This window comes from Caretta caretta, chromosome 2, assembly GCF_965140235.1.
Source record: "Caretta caretta isolate rCarCar2 chromosome 2, rCarCar1.hap1, whole genome shotgun sequence".
NCBI lineage: Eukaryota > Metazoa > Chordata > Testudines > Cheloniidae > Caretta > Caretta caretta.
In genome coordinates this window covers 247,257,019-247,272,809 of record NC_134207.1, presented here as the reverse complement: position 1 = coordinate 247,272,809, position 15,791 = coordinate 247,257,019, and the positions used below count along the sequence as shown (strand labels likewise).

Here is a 15,791-nt window from a genome sequence, read left to right as displayed (position 1 = left end):
AAATGTTAGAAGTGTCATCATACTTTCCATGCATATTAACGTAAAGCAAAGAAATTACAGCACCTTTCAGGAGGATCCATAGGGGATAGTTAGAGAGATGAGAAATAGACTGTGAAATGAAGTAGCTAAGCAGCTAAGCTCCCCACTCTACACTCTAGGGTACAGTTTGGGGACCTGCATGAAAGACCCCCCTAAGTTTATTCTTACCAGCTTAGGTTAAAAACTTCCCCAAGGTACAAGCTTTGCCTTGTCTTTGAACCATATGGTGCCACCACCAAGCATTTTAAACAAAGAACAGGGAAAGAGTCCACTTGGAGATGTCTTCCCCCAAAATATCCTCCCCCTCCCAGCCCTCTACCCCCTTTCCTGGGGAAGGCTTGATAATAATCCTCATCAGTTGGTACAGGTGAACACAGACCCAAACCCTTGGATCTTAAGAACAATGAAAAATCAATCAGGTTCTTAAAAGAAGAATTTTAATTAAAGAAAAGGTAAAAGAATCACCTCTGTAAAATCAGGATGGTAAATACCTTACCCGGTAATCAGATTCAAAACCTGGAGAATCCCTCTAAGCAAAACCTTAAGTTACAAAAAGACACAAAAACAGGAATATACATTCCCTCCACCACAGCTTATTTTACCAGCCATTAAACAAAAGAAAATCTAAACGCATTTTCTAGCTAGATTCCTTACTAACTTAACAGGAGTTGGAAGGCTTGCATTTCTGATCTGTTCCCGGCAAAAAAATCACACAGACAGACCAAACCCTTTATTCCTCCCCTCCAGTTTTGAAAGTATCTTGTCCCCTCATTGGTCGTTTTGGGTCAGGTGCCAGAGAGGTTACCTTAGTTTCTTAAACCTTTACAGGTGAAAGGGTTTTGCCTCTGGCCAGGAGGGATTTTATAGCACTGTATACAGAAAGGTGGTTACCCTTCCCTTTATATTTATGACAGGCCTTGAGCAAGTCACTTTGCTTCTGTGGCTCAGTTTCCCCAGATGCAAAATAGGGAGAGTGCTAACTAATTATTTAACTCACAACAGGATGTGAATTAGTATGGTATCATGATCTGAACATGTTCAAAACTAAATAACATGCCATGTATTTAATTATTATTCTTATAAATGAGCACGTTTGCTCCTTCTCAAACAGGCTGTGGTACAGTTCAGGGAAAAGTGGCCAAAACAAATGAATTACAAAAGGAAAATCCCCCCCAAATTTTCTTTATTGTTGCAGTTTGATAAGGACATTCTAAGATTCGACAAGAGTTAAATAGCAATTTGAGTTGAGGAAGGGGATAACCCATTCTTGGCTTCCCTGCTGCAATGTCCATAAAGCTCCATTATATTTATAACTTCACATTAAATTAAATGTTATTTTACACAAGCACTTAAAAGTCTACTAAATATCCAATAACAGTTTTCTTTATTCCCTCGTTAGCAGCTGTCACTGTAACAGTACTCACACAAGCACCAAGTTGATTTAGTGCATTGATTTGCAGCTGGCACAGCCCTCCCTTCTTGAAAAGAACTGATTAGATTAGCTGGAAAGCACCACTTACTTTTTATTGTTTTCTTTTCTGCTCATCTCCCTACAAGAACAGCATAACTGTGACCTCCGGATTGGGTTGCCTCCTTTGTTCAAATCCAGCTTCTGCATTTTAGAGGACTAAGAGCATGTGATGAGAATCCCAACTAAAATAGATTTTTTTCCCACCATTTACAGTAGCAGCTGTTAGGAAACTCGGACCTCATGGCTAGCCCGAAAGCTCCCTCCAGAGCATGTCACTGCTGCTTCATGCATTGACTCATGGCAAGCCTACAGTTATGGAGCACTTGCCATACAGTGTATTGAATAAATTTCTCCTGCACCTCGAATGTTCTGTGTATAGAGATTGCTTGGAAACTCTTGATTCAGCAGTTAAACCAATGATTAATTGGAGCACAGCATTGCTAGTATCTGGAGTAAAAGCAGTGGGAGCTATTGAATTATTAATTATTTTTCCTAGAAGTCTGGTTCACAGTAGGAGAACTTAAAATTATTTGGAGTTCAGTTTGGTTTGGACAAGCCTCTAGAATTTCATGGGCCAGGCCCTCAGCTGGTGTGAAACTCTGTAGATCAACTGAAGTCAATGGACCCATGTAGATTCACACTATCTGAGGTCAGTGGCACTATATTGATTTACATGAGTTAGGGCTATGGTCCTATAAACTTAAACAGACTATTCACACTTCTTAGTTCCGCAAGATTATGATGAGAACTGGTCAAGAATTCCATAAGAACAAACCTTTTAATGGGATTTTGACATTTCCAATCCCATTTCCGCCTAGAAACAAGAAGTGAAAACAAATTGGGCATAGATGAAGGAAGAAGAAGCTCAGAAATACAGATCAGAGCCATTTCTGGAAAGGTGGAGGAGGATAATTATTTTCTGCCCACCTCCACCCTCCCCAAAACCATTTCATCCACTGCTAATTATATGAGTCTTTTGGACTCCTCATACATAACAGTGATGAAGAACCTCAACCCAGACTTTGCTTCATTAGAGGCTCCATTAGTTCAACTAATAGCTGTGGCGCACCAGTACACATTTATCACTTCTCTTTTGAATTTAGCTAGAGATTGAAAGACAGCTCCCAAATTCTGTTCTTTCATTTGAAAGCACCAAAAGTATCTCAAGCATCTTTCCCTCTGGCACAGAAAATACCTCTGAGTAGGAAAAATGTATAATTTATAGTCTCCAAATGTATTTAGTTGTATGAATCATATACTGAATATATATGTCTTCTCTTACTAGCCAACTTCTCTTCTGCCTCAATGGAAAAGAAGATTTTCTTTGTTGTCATGGCAGGAGTTACTTCACTATGAATTGCACAGACACAAAACTGGATTATTAGTAGCTAATGCATCCCTAGTCAGTGAGGAGGCTACATCTGACATGTGGACTGGACGTACTGTATGACAGCTCTCCTGATCCAGAATAAACATGTTTCACATCACACAAACACCTCCTTGTGAAAAAGGGACTTGATGCAGCTCCATCAAATTCAAGCTTCTAATACTCTCACCTTCAAGACCTTTCACAGCTGTGCCCCCTCCCTACTGTCATATCCCTTTTGCTTTGCCAATGGTGGCAATCTTTCATACCCATTTGTCTGCCCTCCCACATGCCTCTCCATACTTTCTTCCAGGAAATACCCTCCCTGAATTAATCTGCAAGGCCACTACCCCTTCCTTCTTCATGTCTGTCTGTTTTAGGGTTTTCCACAGTACTTGTCACCATAGAATCAAAGTGCTTAGCCCTCCTATATATGGAGCTATAAGGGTATAGGAATCACTTCCTCTACCACTGAAATGCAGCCACTTCTGGCACGGAAAGCAGTTCACTGTAACAATACAAGTGGTTTAGAATAGTAAGTGAGAATATTGAATCTGTCTTAAACACAAGGGGAAATACAGGGAGGCGGACTGTAATTAGCCAGGTTGGAATTTGTCCGAGACATGAAGGTTAGCAACCCTACTCTTGCTAAATATACCATGGGCTTTTAAAATGATTACCAGTGGTCAGAACTGCAGCTTTACATTGACTTCAAAAGGTGGAACCTTCTATGCATTTAATATCCACAGGCCAATGGCAACACAGCTGATTTTGTAATACTTGTGATGCCGTTTAGCCACTTGAAGATCCAGTTGCTTTTCTATCTAAATTCTAGCCTCTAAATTATAACAGTGAATCATCAGTGTAAGTGAAACAATAACAAACAACAGTAACCCTGGTCCTCCAGGCTGCTACAAATAAAAGCCTGTACTAATCCACTTAAAGTGCCAATCATTACTTTATATTTTGTACTATACTGTACTATATATCTAGTCATTGTATTCACAAAGGCATAGTTTGGCCTCCAAGTGTATTGATTCAAATATGCCAGATTCTTATACTTGGTAAAGATATTGTAAACTGACACTAAACTAAACATCTTTCCTGAACCATCTCTCCTGATTAAAGAAAGAATGTCAGTCTTCACAGCAAACGCCCTACTAGTGCCAATGAGTACATCTTAGCTCGTGCAGAGTTGTATCTCAGTCACAGGGCTAGCTCCTCACCAGCTGTACATCCGTATAGGTCCATGAAAGTCAGTAACGTAGACTGATTTACACCAGGTGCTGAATATCTAGCGCATACAGTCGATAAGCTGAGATGGTCCCAAATGTTTCACACTGTTAGAATGGTCTAAAGGGGCCATAAGCTGTACATAGAGGTGATTTTTTGATTCAGTGGCAGTTCTGTAAAATCACAATAAATAAATAAATACATTCTGTTGGGGCTGAACCAAAGCTGAAATTTTTAAAAATTTTTGGCAAAATGAAAAAAAAAAGTCCATTTTGATTCTGTTCTAGAATGGGGATTTGAACCTGGGTCACTGGGCCCTAAATCACCAGGCTCAAGCTTAGAGGTGTGTGTAGAGAGGTAACAACACCACCACTGCTGCCAACTCCTCCTCCACTAGCTGTCTGATGAAGGGCCACAACGAGTTGTGTAAAATTCATGAACAGTTTTTGGTTGATCAAAACTGCATTTTTTGTCGAATAAAATTTTTATCTGGAAAATTTCACCCAGTTCATAGGCATGAGCTTTCAGGGGCAGGGACTGTTATTTACTATATGTTTGAACAGTACTTAGCCCAATGAGGCCCCAGTCTGATTGATGCCTCTGGCCACTGCCACAATGTAAATGTGAAAGAACCAATGATTACTAGCATTTTTATTACTTAGAACATGGAATAAGAGCTACGTACTGGTTTGTTTTATAGCATGCGAGTTTGAATTTAGAATCTCAAGCACTGCAACAAACTTAGAGTTATGGGGTCATAGCTATAGTCCCATGGGAACCACTACGTTTATTGACCTTTCCAAGGCATTTGATACTTCAGGACAGTCAAAACTGCAAAGAAACTGAAACCCTTTGGCCTTGGCTGACACTTAATGGACAGATTTGCTTTATATTTATTAATATAAATAAATAAAACCTAAAAGATGGCAATTTGTCTCCAGAAGCAGATGTACAGTAAATCTCAAGTGAGCAAAGGTTGAGGGGAAGGGTTCTTTCAGGGATCTCTTTCAGGCTCTAGTGTGTTTTCAGGCTCTATAAATGGTTTACAAGCTATATGCAGTTGTGTCTAGCACTGATGATTTATATGCAAACAGTCTCATTGCTTGTTCCTAATACAGTAGGTGACAAAATTTACAAGCTGCAGTGTGACTTCAGCAACATCTCTAAGTGACTTATTGGCAAGAATGTATTTCTTGAATAAAAACCTCCTCAACCCGTCTCGTAGAAGCAATGAACTCAAAGCCCTACTCTCTGTGGCCCCAATCCTGCAAACTGATACATATGGCTGGATCAACTTGTGTACATTATTAAAATGTCTAGAGCTATAGAACTGCATGTCCTGTGGCTCGAACTGGGCGAATTACTTGTTGCTAAAGATTTGTTCAGTGGCATTAATTTTTTTTCTGTTTGCAAATTTTCTGCAAACAGACTTTCGTTTTTCCAAACGTATTTGTCATATGAAACTGTTCAAATGCGCTAGGCAGACGTATTTTACCATATGCAGGCTAATTGCTTTAACGCTTCACGACCCATACTGAGTAATTGGTCACCTAAGTCACATAGTATCTTTTTTCATGCCCGGCTAGATGACTGATCCATTGAAATAAACAGGACGAGGAAAGCTTCCATGATATTCTTCACAAAATCCCACACATTCACATCATTGAACATTCTTGCAAACAAAAACAACCAAACAAAAAATAAAAAGCTCATGTGAATACATACTTACAGGGATTTTTTGTTGTTGTTTGCAAGACTATTCTTGGAAAGTAAGTTTTACAATTATGTGAATATGCGCTTGTGTTAGCTAACACAAGCCAAGAACACACCCTTGTTTCCTTAGTGAAGACAAGGCCAGAGAGTTTAAGGAGCAAATGAGCACTGAAACAGAACTATCCTCTGATCCTGAAAAGTGTTCCCTCCAGATCAAGTTTGAGGCACCTCTGAGGAACAATGTGTCATGACCCACAGGTCTCAAACTGGGGTCTTCAGGGGGTCATGATGTTCTAATCCTCCACTCAACAGCTTGTTGGCTTTAGTTAGAATTGGGACTCCTTGAAGCCCAGCTCAGATAGGCAGCTCTACCCCTGGTCCCTGATTGGTGGAACACTGGAGCTCCTAAATGGCCTCTTCCCCCATGCAAGCCAGAAGGAGGAACAGGAAGTTCATAGAATCATAGAACCTGTTTGTATAGCTGGGATCTGCCCTGCTTCACACTACTCACCCAGGGCGACCGGTATTTATCCGGTAGCATAAAGATACTGTCACAATTATCTGTGGCTACATCATGAAATATGGGGATGTATTTGTCAGCCTAGCATCTAAGAATGAACTTCCAGGAGTAATGTCACAGTGCCAATTAATTAATTGACCAAAGCCACAATAGCCTTTGAAGAAATAGTGTTCCTGAACAGTCATGCAGTCGAGCCAGAATGCTGTTCCAGTACTATTGCAGCAGCCCTTCTCAGTCCCTCGCTCCCCACCCGGCTGTGCTCCCTGATGCTGCTCCTCTCAGTGTTTCTGCTGCCTAGCAGCAGCTTGGACACTCCCGGGCTGGGAGACTGCTGTGCATGGAAGCCCTAGGCAGCAGAGTCTCTGGGCCTGGTGCTTCTTCAAGCCTATCACCAGGAAGTTTGGTGGCAGCCCCATCTCCTAGCTGCTCCTCCTGCCTCCAGCTGCGAAGATGGAAATGGAGGAGTCACCATGCTGACTGGGCTGCTCTTGGCCCTGAAGCCACTGTTGACATCCAGGGATCTCCCTGTTTCAGGACTGGGTCATGGATGGCCTGTGGGCACAGAATGAGCAACCTAGTTTTGGAGTCAAACATCAGAGATCAATGCAGGACCAGGGCAGGTCAAAACTGCAAAGTTAGAGTCCATTATCAAATTGAGAATGTGAGGTGAGGCTCAGGGTTGGGCTGGTGTCTTTCACTGGAGTCAGCAAAAGTCTTAAGCCAGAGAGAGTAGACCAGGATCAGGGTCAGGAGTCAAGCCTAGGCTGAGGGCATGGAGTCTGGGATCAAGACAAGTCACAGCAAGAAGCGGCAAGCAGGGTTTAAGGCAGAAGCACTCCAGAGATCTGCATTGCTCAGACAACTCTCAGAAATGGCTTCCTGGTTTATATGGAGAGTGCCAGCCAATCAGGGAATCACGGAGGGCTGTCGCTCATGCTCCTTAGGGTGGGACTTCCTGCAGGGCTTAGCTTCTCAGTTCTTCCTGGTGGCAACCTTGCCTAGGCCCCTGCTGGCAATAAGGAAACACACAAACCTATGGGTTCTTGGCCGATGGGTCCTTACATCCCTCCCTTCAGGGCCATTTTCTCTGGAGTAGAATTGGGCTAGGCTTGTCAGGATAAGCCTAATGAAATTCTCTTACCAGGTTGGGGGAGGTGACATAGGAGGTAGATTATACAAAAATCCTAGTACTACATTGGCCTCCACTATGGTTGGGCAGGCTAATCACTAGCCCTGCCTTTTCTTGGTCTGTGGGGTGTAGAAAAAGCAGCCAAAATTGGTTTAGAAAACCCTGATATTTCCAGCGGCCCCCATCAAATTGCTCCGGTAGAAGCACCATAGGGCCTTGCTCAAGAGGGGGGTGCTCCACCTGACCTTGCAGTTCAGATGCTTCTCTTTGTGAATGTGTGGGTTGCTCTCAGAAATGGTCTGTACTTTTGACATGAGTTACATATCATGAGTCTGTGAAGGAGCCAGCTGCCCACACTGGACCAGCGCTTTGGCCACGGCTTGTCCTAACTGGGCATGCAGTGCAAGGTTCTCCATCTGCAAGCAGGCAGCTCATTTCTGGGGATTTGTCCCCGGTGGCCCCGGGAAAATCAGGTGGGATATGGACCTGCCTCTTCCATCATCTGGGATTGGCAGAAGGGGGGAGTCTGGAGGTGGTCCAAGCAATTTGTCATGACTATACTGTAGGTGGCCTGTGGGCACAGAGTGAGCTGTGTTGGGGCCAGAGATCAGGAATCTGTCCGTGGCCAGGTCAGTTCAAAACCACAAGGTCAGAGTCTGTTACCAAATTGAGAGTGTGAAGTGAGAACCAGGGTTGGGCTAGGCCAAGGTCTTTAACCAGGGTCAGCAATGGTCTTAAACTGGAGACAGGTTTGGGAGCTGAGCCTAAGTCAAGAGCTGGAAATCAGATCAAAGTGAGTCACAGTAAGAAGCAGTGAGTGGGATCTAAGGCAGAAGTACATGGGAGGTCTGTGTTGTTTGGACTACTCTCAGAAACAGCTTCCCGGTTTATATGGGGAGTGCCAGGTACTCAAAGAATAACAGAGCGCTGTTGCTCAGACCACTTAGGCCCGGTCTTCCTGCAGGGCTTAGTTTCTTAGTTCTCCTTTGTGGTCCCCCTGCATGGGCTCCTGGTGGCGAAGATGAAGCAGCACTTACCTCAAACTCCAGTTCCAGGTCCATGGTTCTTACCCCTCCTGGCCAGGGCAGGGACCCTAGACATGTGGCGTCTACAGTATGCATCTGAGTGGTGGCAGAGCCAACCCAAGCTGTTGGATTGGTGAGTGAGCACCCCACTGAGCCACATCCCCTCAGGGACAGGTAAAGAGAGGGTAGGTGAGGTGTCTCTGAAATTTAAGCCAGGAGCTGAAGGCATCACTTTCTGGGAGCAAATGAGCAAATGGGAGAAACATTCCTGGGACTCCAGGTCCTGCTGGGTTAACTCTCTGGGGAAATGTGACCTGGACAATAGTTGTACTCCCCTGGCCCTTACACCCTCCATCACCCTCTGCACTGGACACTGCTAGCCTGAGCCCTAGGCAGCCCCCACGCTTTGCCCTTAAACCCCTTCTGTCCCCCCCCACAGCCTCATTCCTCTGCTGTCTGCCCCTTTCAGTCAGTGGCTTTCCAGTACCTTCAGATTGAGGACACCGCCACTGTTCCTGAACTAACATGGTTTGACACATTTGTAATGCTTACAACCTTGTAAGCAACATATGCTATAGAGTGTGTTATTTATTATTAAAGATCTATATTGTGGTAGTGGAATCACACTGTCCTCAGCACTGTATGAACATACAGTAAATGGCAATTTTAACTCAAAGAGCATATGCCCGAAAATATTCTGTTATGATATAGTATCTGTAATAAAATCACCATCATTATTAGATAGATTATAATAAATAAGAAAGTTTTTATATGCTTATATGAAGCAGCACCCCTTTTTAAGTGCAGAGGGAGGTCATTTTGCAACTTTTCCATTGAGGACTAAGCTGACAGCAGCTTTTCTGTAACATTTTAATATGAATCATACTATCTATAACCCTTTGTGTAAATGTGTCCTTTCAATGTACACCATTGTCACCAGCACGATGCCATAGGCTGGTTCCTCTAATAAAAGTGTGACTCACAGAAGAGCTAGGTTTTCAAAACAGACCAAGGGATTTAGCCACATATCTTCTATTCGTTTTAGTGGAATAAATATATCTGAAATCCCCTGCACTGTTTTAAAACATCTCAACCATAATCTGACTCCAGTCACCCCACAAGAATAAACAAGGTTACCAAAAGTTATTCCTCTGTCACATGAAAGGGCTGCTATCTGCTGACCTTAGTGGATATGTTTACAGTTCTGATTCAAATGAGGACTATGACAGAGGTATGTGTATTTTGCATAACTCATATTTTTACAGCTGTAGGTACAGATTTCAAACACTAGTGTAAGGGGACTGTTGCCCCTTTACTAACATTCAGTGGGGGTGTTTTAGTTGCTAGCTCCCAGTACTAAAAAGGGGGAAGGGTCTATGGGGAAGCAGGACCCTGAGACTGACAGCCCCCAGGAACAATGGGGAGAGGCCAATGCTCCAGATCAGCCTGAATGACAGGGCAGGCAGGCTAATCAGGGAGTCAGGAGGTCAGGGAGGCCCCGTCCTCGGTGTGAGCTGGATTTGCCTGAGTCAGACAGAGTGGGGCCGAGCTAACGAGAAAACAGGGGCCCAAGCTAAGCTAGGGAGCTGGGCCAGATCCAGAGGAACCAGAAAAGCAGCCCAGAGAGAGCAGACCCTGTCCTGGGAGCAGAGCTGTAGCCCCAAAGCCAGAGGCACAGCCCAGAGAGAGCAGACTTGCCCTGGGAGCAGAGCTGCAGCAACCAGAGCCAGAGGGGCCAGAAAAGCAGCCCACGAAGAAGGTCAGTGCTGGGAGCAGAGTCACAGCAGCAGCCTGCAGAGCAGACCTGTCCTGGGAGCAGAGCTGCAGCAACCAGAGCCAGAGGGGCCAGAAAAGCAGCCCAGGAAGCAGGTCAGTGCTGGGAGCGGAGTCACAGCAGCAGCCTGCAGAGCAGACCTGTCCTGGGAGCAGAGCTGCAGCAATGAGAGGCAGAGGGGCCAAAGAAGCAGCCCAGGGAGCCGGAGGCAGAGCAGCAGCAGCAGTGCAGAGACAGAGTGGTGGAGCTGGGGCTGGAGCAGTCTGGAGCTGGGTGCAGTGAGCAGCTAGGGAGAGCGAGGGGGACGCTGGGCAGTGGGCCCAGCACAGGGAGACGCCTCAGCCAAGATGCTCTGCAGGCCAGGCTTGGATCGTACCCCTGACAGGGTGGGGGCGACACTGGGAAGACGGGTTCTACCACTTAGAGCCTGAGAGCGTGTGGCCACCAGCAGAGCAAGTGTCCAACCCACAGCATCCCTGCAGCACAGCCAGGGCCTGAGAAGGCGGCCTGGGACTTACAGGGAAGAGATTGTGAACTGCCCTGACGTTCCAGAGACACTGTTTGTGATGTTCCCTGCCACAGAGCGGGGTGATGTGTTTCCTTTAACCGTTCCCATTTCCCCTTATTCTTTTTAAAATTAACTGTTGATTAAATAACTTGCATTTGCTTTAACTTGTATATAATGGTCAGTGGGTCAGAGAAGTGCCCAGTGCAGACAGAGTACCCCGGAGTGGGGACACCTTAGCCCCTGTCCTAGGTGACCACAGCAGGGTTGGAGGTTGAGCTCCCCAGGAATCCTGGGCCCAGCCTTGTTGGGGTTACGGGGACTCTGCCAGACAGGAAAGTGGAAGGGGGGAGTCGTCAGGGGCAGGGAGGCCACTGGGTAAAGGAAGTGGGAGCGAGGACTCAGATCCTTTCTCTAGGCCACTTCACTGGGGTAGTGCAGAAGCCAGGAAAGTTCCCCACAATAGCGGGACTATTCCCCCGCTTATACTAGCACCCAAATCATGCATCTGGTTTCTGAGATGACCCTTATGAACCCAAATATCAGTAACAGGTCCCCCATGCATGACACAGGCCCTTCACAATTGTTTTCAATAAGTAAAATGTTAGAGGAAAAGCATTTTATCTTAGCTTTCGATCTTACAATAAACTGAGAACACTCCTTAGGTTAAAATCTCACTCCTGCCAAATTAGCTAGCAGTAACAGTACTGTGAACAAACAACCTAAATATTATTGGTTTCATTGTCTTGTACACTACATTAGCCAGTGCTGGGTCTGCTGTGAAGGCAATATGTTCACCCCCTAGAGTATAGGATGCAGAAGTGCTTTGTGTCACCCTTGAATGGCTAAGTAGTAAAAGCCACTGACAGTGTATCAGTCAGTCCTCCTCATCCAGAAGGATGATAGGTGTAGAGTTGTGCCTTGAAGGGCAGGAGGCATAAATGGTACATGAATAGGGGGAATTCACAGATTTTTAACGCAAGGAGATACCAGTATGATCCTCTCATCCGACCTCCTGTATAACAAAGGCCACAGAATTTTACCCAATAATTCGTTCATCCACCTCAATAACTTATGGATGACTTAGAACATCTTTCAGAAAGACAACCCATTTTGATTGTAAAAACTCAAAATGATGGCGCCTCCACCATCAGGAGGATTTAGTCAGTGGCAGTCCACTGACTAAAATGGATTTAGTACATCTTCTTTTCTCGGTTGCTCTCAAGGTCAAATAACAATCTTACTGCTTTCTCATTGAACTATTTATTTACACTTGTTTTCCTTTTATTGTGCTTACACACAGACTAGTTATTTTAGGGTGCTCATGAGGGCTGCTGGAATTTATTGTTCTGTTTTTTAGCAAAGAAGAGAAGGAAAGAAAAAGCAGTGATACAATAAAAGTACCTCACATAAATAATTACATGGATCTTGCAATCAGCAGCAAAAAAAGGTAGGTCAAACATTGAATCTATCCACCTTGCCGGCGCCCCTTTAAGAATAAAGCAACTTCACCTCAAATTTGGGGTGTCTGACAAGATAGAACACTCACAGATCTCAGCATTTTAACATGCATTTATGGAAGTAGCTATATACAGTGGTTTGGTGTGGGTTTTTTTTCCAGTCATGTTGTCATTTAACTGAATGTTTGTCATTTATATGCAATACATTCATTGTGTTATTATCCGATGCCTCTTTCTGTTCCTGCACCTGCATGCCTTGGGAAATGTGATGATTCATCTCAATTGCATGATTCTTGGCAAAATTACTGAGACAAGCAAACATATTTTAGAAATCCAATGGTTTAAGCAAAAACAAAATTAGTGTTTATTTTCAATGTAAACAAAGGGCAAGATTTGTTGTTGTTCCATGAACATCTATAGACCAAGATTTTCAAAACTGACTGTTGATTTTGGTTGCTGGAATTTTGGGGTTCCAAACTTGATACACGTTAGATTTTTAAGATGGCAGTTCACAGCTTTCTGAAAATCAGGCTACCTCCTGGTGCAGCAAATTGAATACCCCAAAATAGAGGCACTCGAATGTTACTTGGGAAAATTTTGGCTATATATTTTTAAAAACTTAAATCTGGATCCAAACACCCCAAATTCTAGTGAAGTGATCAAATTTTGGCCCCATTCATGACACTGAATGGTCCTAGCCATATAATGGCCAATCCAAGCACTCCAGATATGACGATCCTCAAAGTATGAATCTTGATCTGGATTCAAAATTTGTAGCTTGGGCCCATCTTTAATTTAAACATGTGAGATTTGTTTAACTGACTGTACATTTTAAAATATATGCAACTCCAACAGGTTTCAGTTAAGAAGACTCCAGTCCATATTTGAAATGCATATGTATTTGGCATTGGTACTGTTAAATTAATAGTGATCTATATGTGTTTGTAGGCACAGTGACCTTTATTAGCTTCTCATTATGTTCCAGAATAGTTCTTGTTATCTGCCTTAATGAATTATGTTTTGCATCATTATGGCTCGGTTAACCTATTGAAACTAGTCTTTTTATTTTTTATTATATGCTTCTAAATGTTAAAACTAACAAGCAGTTAGTTAAGCATTACACTGGAGATTATCATTATGTCTTACATCTTTGGAACACACACTTTAAAAAGTCTTTAGATTAAAGATGAATCAAAGTGCTTCAGCTCCAGGTTTAGGACTGGAAGAGCACGTCCCTGCAGACATAGCTGAAGTGTAAAATCCAACACAAATTGCTTTTAAAATTTAATAATTCACAAAATCTACAGGTTAAGCGCAGTCTGGCTGGGGTAGATAAGTAAAATAAATACTGCAAAGTCAATTTTTAATAATCTCTGGCATGAAATTTACGCACAAGAGAAAACATTTCACAATCAAGTCAGAAGCTTTTTGTCAATGATCAAATGAGAATTAAAAAACCCCTTACCTACCACTGAAAAATACTTTTAATTTATCCCTTAGTCCATACAGCATCATTCTAGATTTTCTTTTTTAAGTAGTTTTTATTTCTAATGGAGCTGTTGTTATAAATAATTTTACATCTACAGTTATCTACAACAATGGGCGAATGACATAGATACTGAGGCATGTTATTTGATGAGGGATGTTCATACCAAATGGAAAATATAAATTAGTTCCTATGTTATTCTGGTAACACAAGTGGTCTGGTGTATTGATCTAATTACTGAGACAGTACACTTACAACTGAGGGGATTTCAATATAAGAGGTTTATAAAATTCTATTTAGGCTGATCTTCAGTCTCTTAATGCCAAGTAGAAACTGGCCTTCAAGCAACATTTTTACATGATGAAGAATAAAATCCCAGATGGATTATGACAAGTCCTTGTTCTAAAAAAGGAATCAAAATGAAAAGCAGGGAAAATTAAATGGCAAGGATAATATTACACTCACACACACGCCCAAACTCACACTCATGTATAAAGAGAGAGAATGCAAAGATGTCTACATATTTTATGCACTTGGAATCAGCACTGTCTGTGCTAAGAGGTGCACCATCTTCAAGGGATAAAGAAAAGGGAGTGATTACATTATATTATAGGAGAATCATATTTTGACTCTACTATATTGTGGTTATTTCATAAACTGGAGGTGGATTCACAATTGTTTAACCAATGTCCTTCAAAAAGGGATAAGAAAAAAGAAAGCTTCGTTTAGACAAATGGGATATTGCCTCTCAGAAGATCAGTGGAAATGGAAGGGAGATGGAGAAGAGCAGTGAGAACAAAAAAAAGGCTAAGAACCATGATGGGAAAGAGGTCCCTCTTAGGGCTGAGGGACTGCAAGTGGCGATGGGTGGAATGAAGTGAGACCAGCAGCCAATGGCAATACAGCCAATGATAAATGATATTTAGGGCTAAATTCTTCAGTGCTCTGTAGGGTTGGTGCAAAGAAGTTGCAACTCATCCAAAAGTCTTCCCCTTTCTCCCCCAAAGAGTCCCCAGTGCTGAGGCACATTGCGGCAGGCAGGGCAAGGCAGGGCATTCCTGTGTCCCAGCTATTTCCCAGCTGTCACAATGCCCAAAAGAGATACTGCAATCAAGGAAAAAGATAGTGCAATCCAAGGAGTCAGGCAGGCACATTGCTTCCTCTCATGCTCCCTGTGCTAGGCTCAGCTCCGGCACAGAGATGAACCAGGACCTAAGAGTCCAAGTGTCAGAGCTGAGTGAATGATGATTTCCAGATGCTGGGAAGGCTCTTCCAACAATTGCAATGTGTCTTCTTAATTTTAAATATTTTAAAAATAAGAAACTATTTTGGGAGTGGGGTGAGGATATGTAATATTTTCATATCAGCATAAATAGTGGGTGAAATTCACCCCGTGCAGAACACAAGACTTTGGCACCTCCATCATACTTATGTGCTGTTTTATTGTGGATATTTGGAGCCAATCCTGCCCTATATTACACTTCTCCAATCCCAATGAATGTGACCCTTTATGGCATGATGCCCAACAGAAAGTGCATTTTTACAAGAGGATATTGGTTTCATTTACAGTAGAGCTAGCAGTGTATATGCTATTGTGCCCAGTGTCCTTTAAACACCAAGACCCCTCACTCCCATCACGTCTATTATAATGCTGTTAATACAGCTTCAGTTGTAGCCTTTCTGAATTAAGTGTAGGTTAACAGTCTGAGGAGAGATAAGCCTGGGAGACTAAATGATGTAAATCCAAATAGCAGTTCTTTAAGTTAGAGCTTTTTAAGCATGTTGTTCAGATACAAAGCACAATTTTGTAGTCTTTAACTGATTTACATAAACCTTTGTTTGGTATTGGCATAATTTTTCAACTAATTGCAGCCAATGGACAGTTCCCTAACTACTGAATAGAACTTCTGGGCATGTAAGGTAGTCTTGCAAATAGAAAAGTTTTAAACATTGATGATGAGGCCAAGGCCTGGATTTGTCCATTTATTTCACATGTAAAACACAAGATGAACTGTTTACGGTGCCTTATATTCCACAACTAGTGCATCGGTGATTACTAAAAAAAGCACA

The 15,791-nt window shown here is 42.9% G+C and overlaps 1 protein-coding gene across 3 annotated transcripts in view; it reads right to left on the bottom strand.

The window, feature by feature from the left end:
* Positions 1 to 15,791, bottom strand: part of ADARB2 (adenosine deaminase RNA specific B2 (inactive)) — a 427,450-nt gene that overhangs the window by 173,205 nt on the left and 238,454 nt on the right. The window lies entirely within an intron of this gene.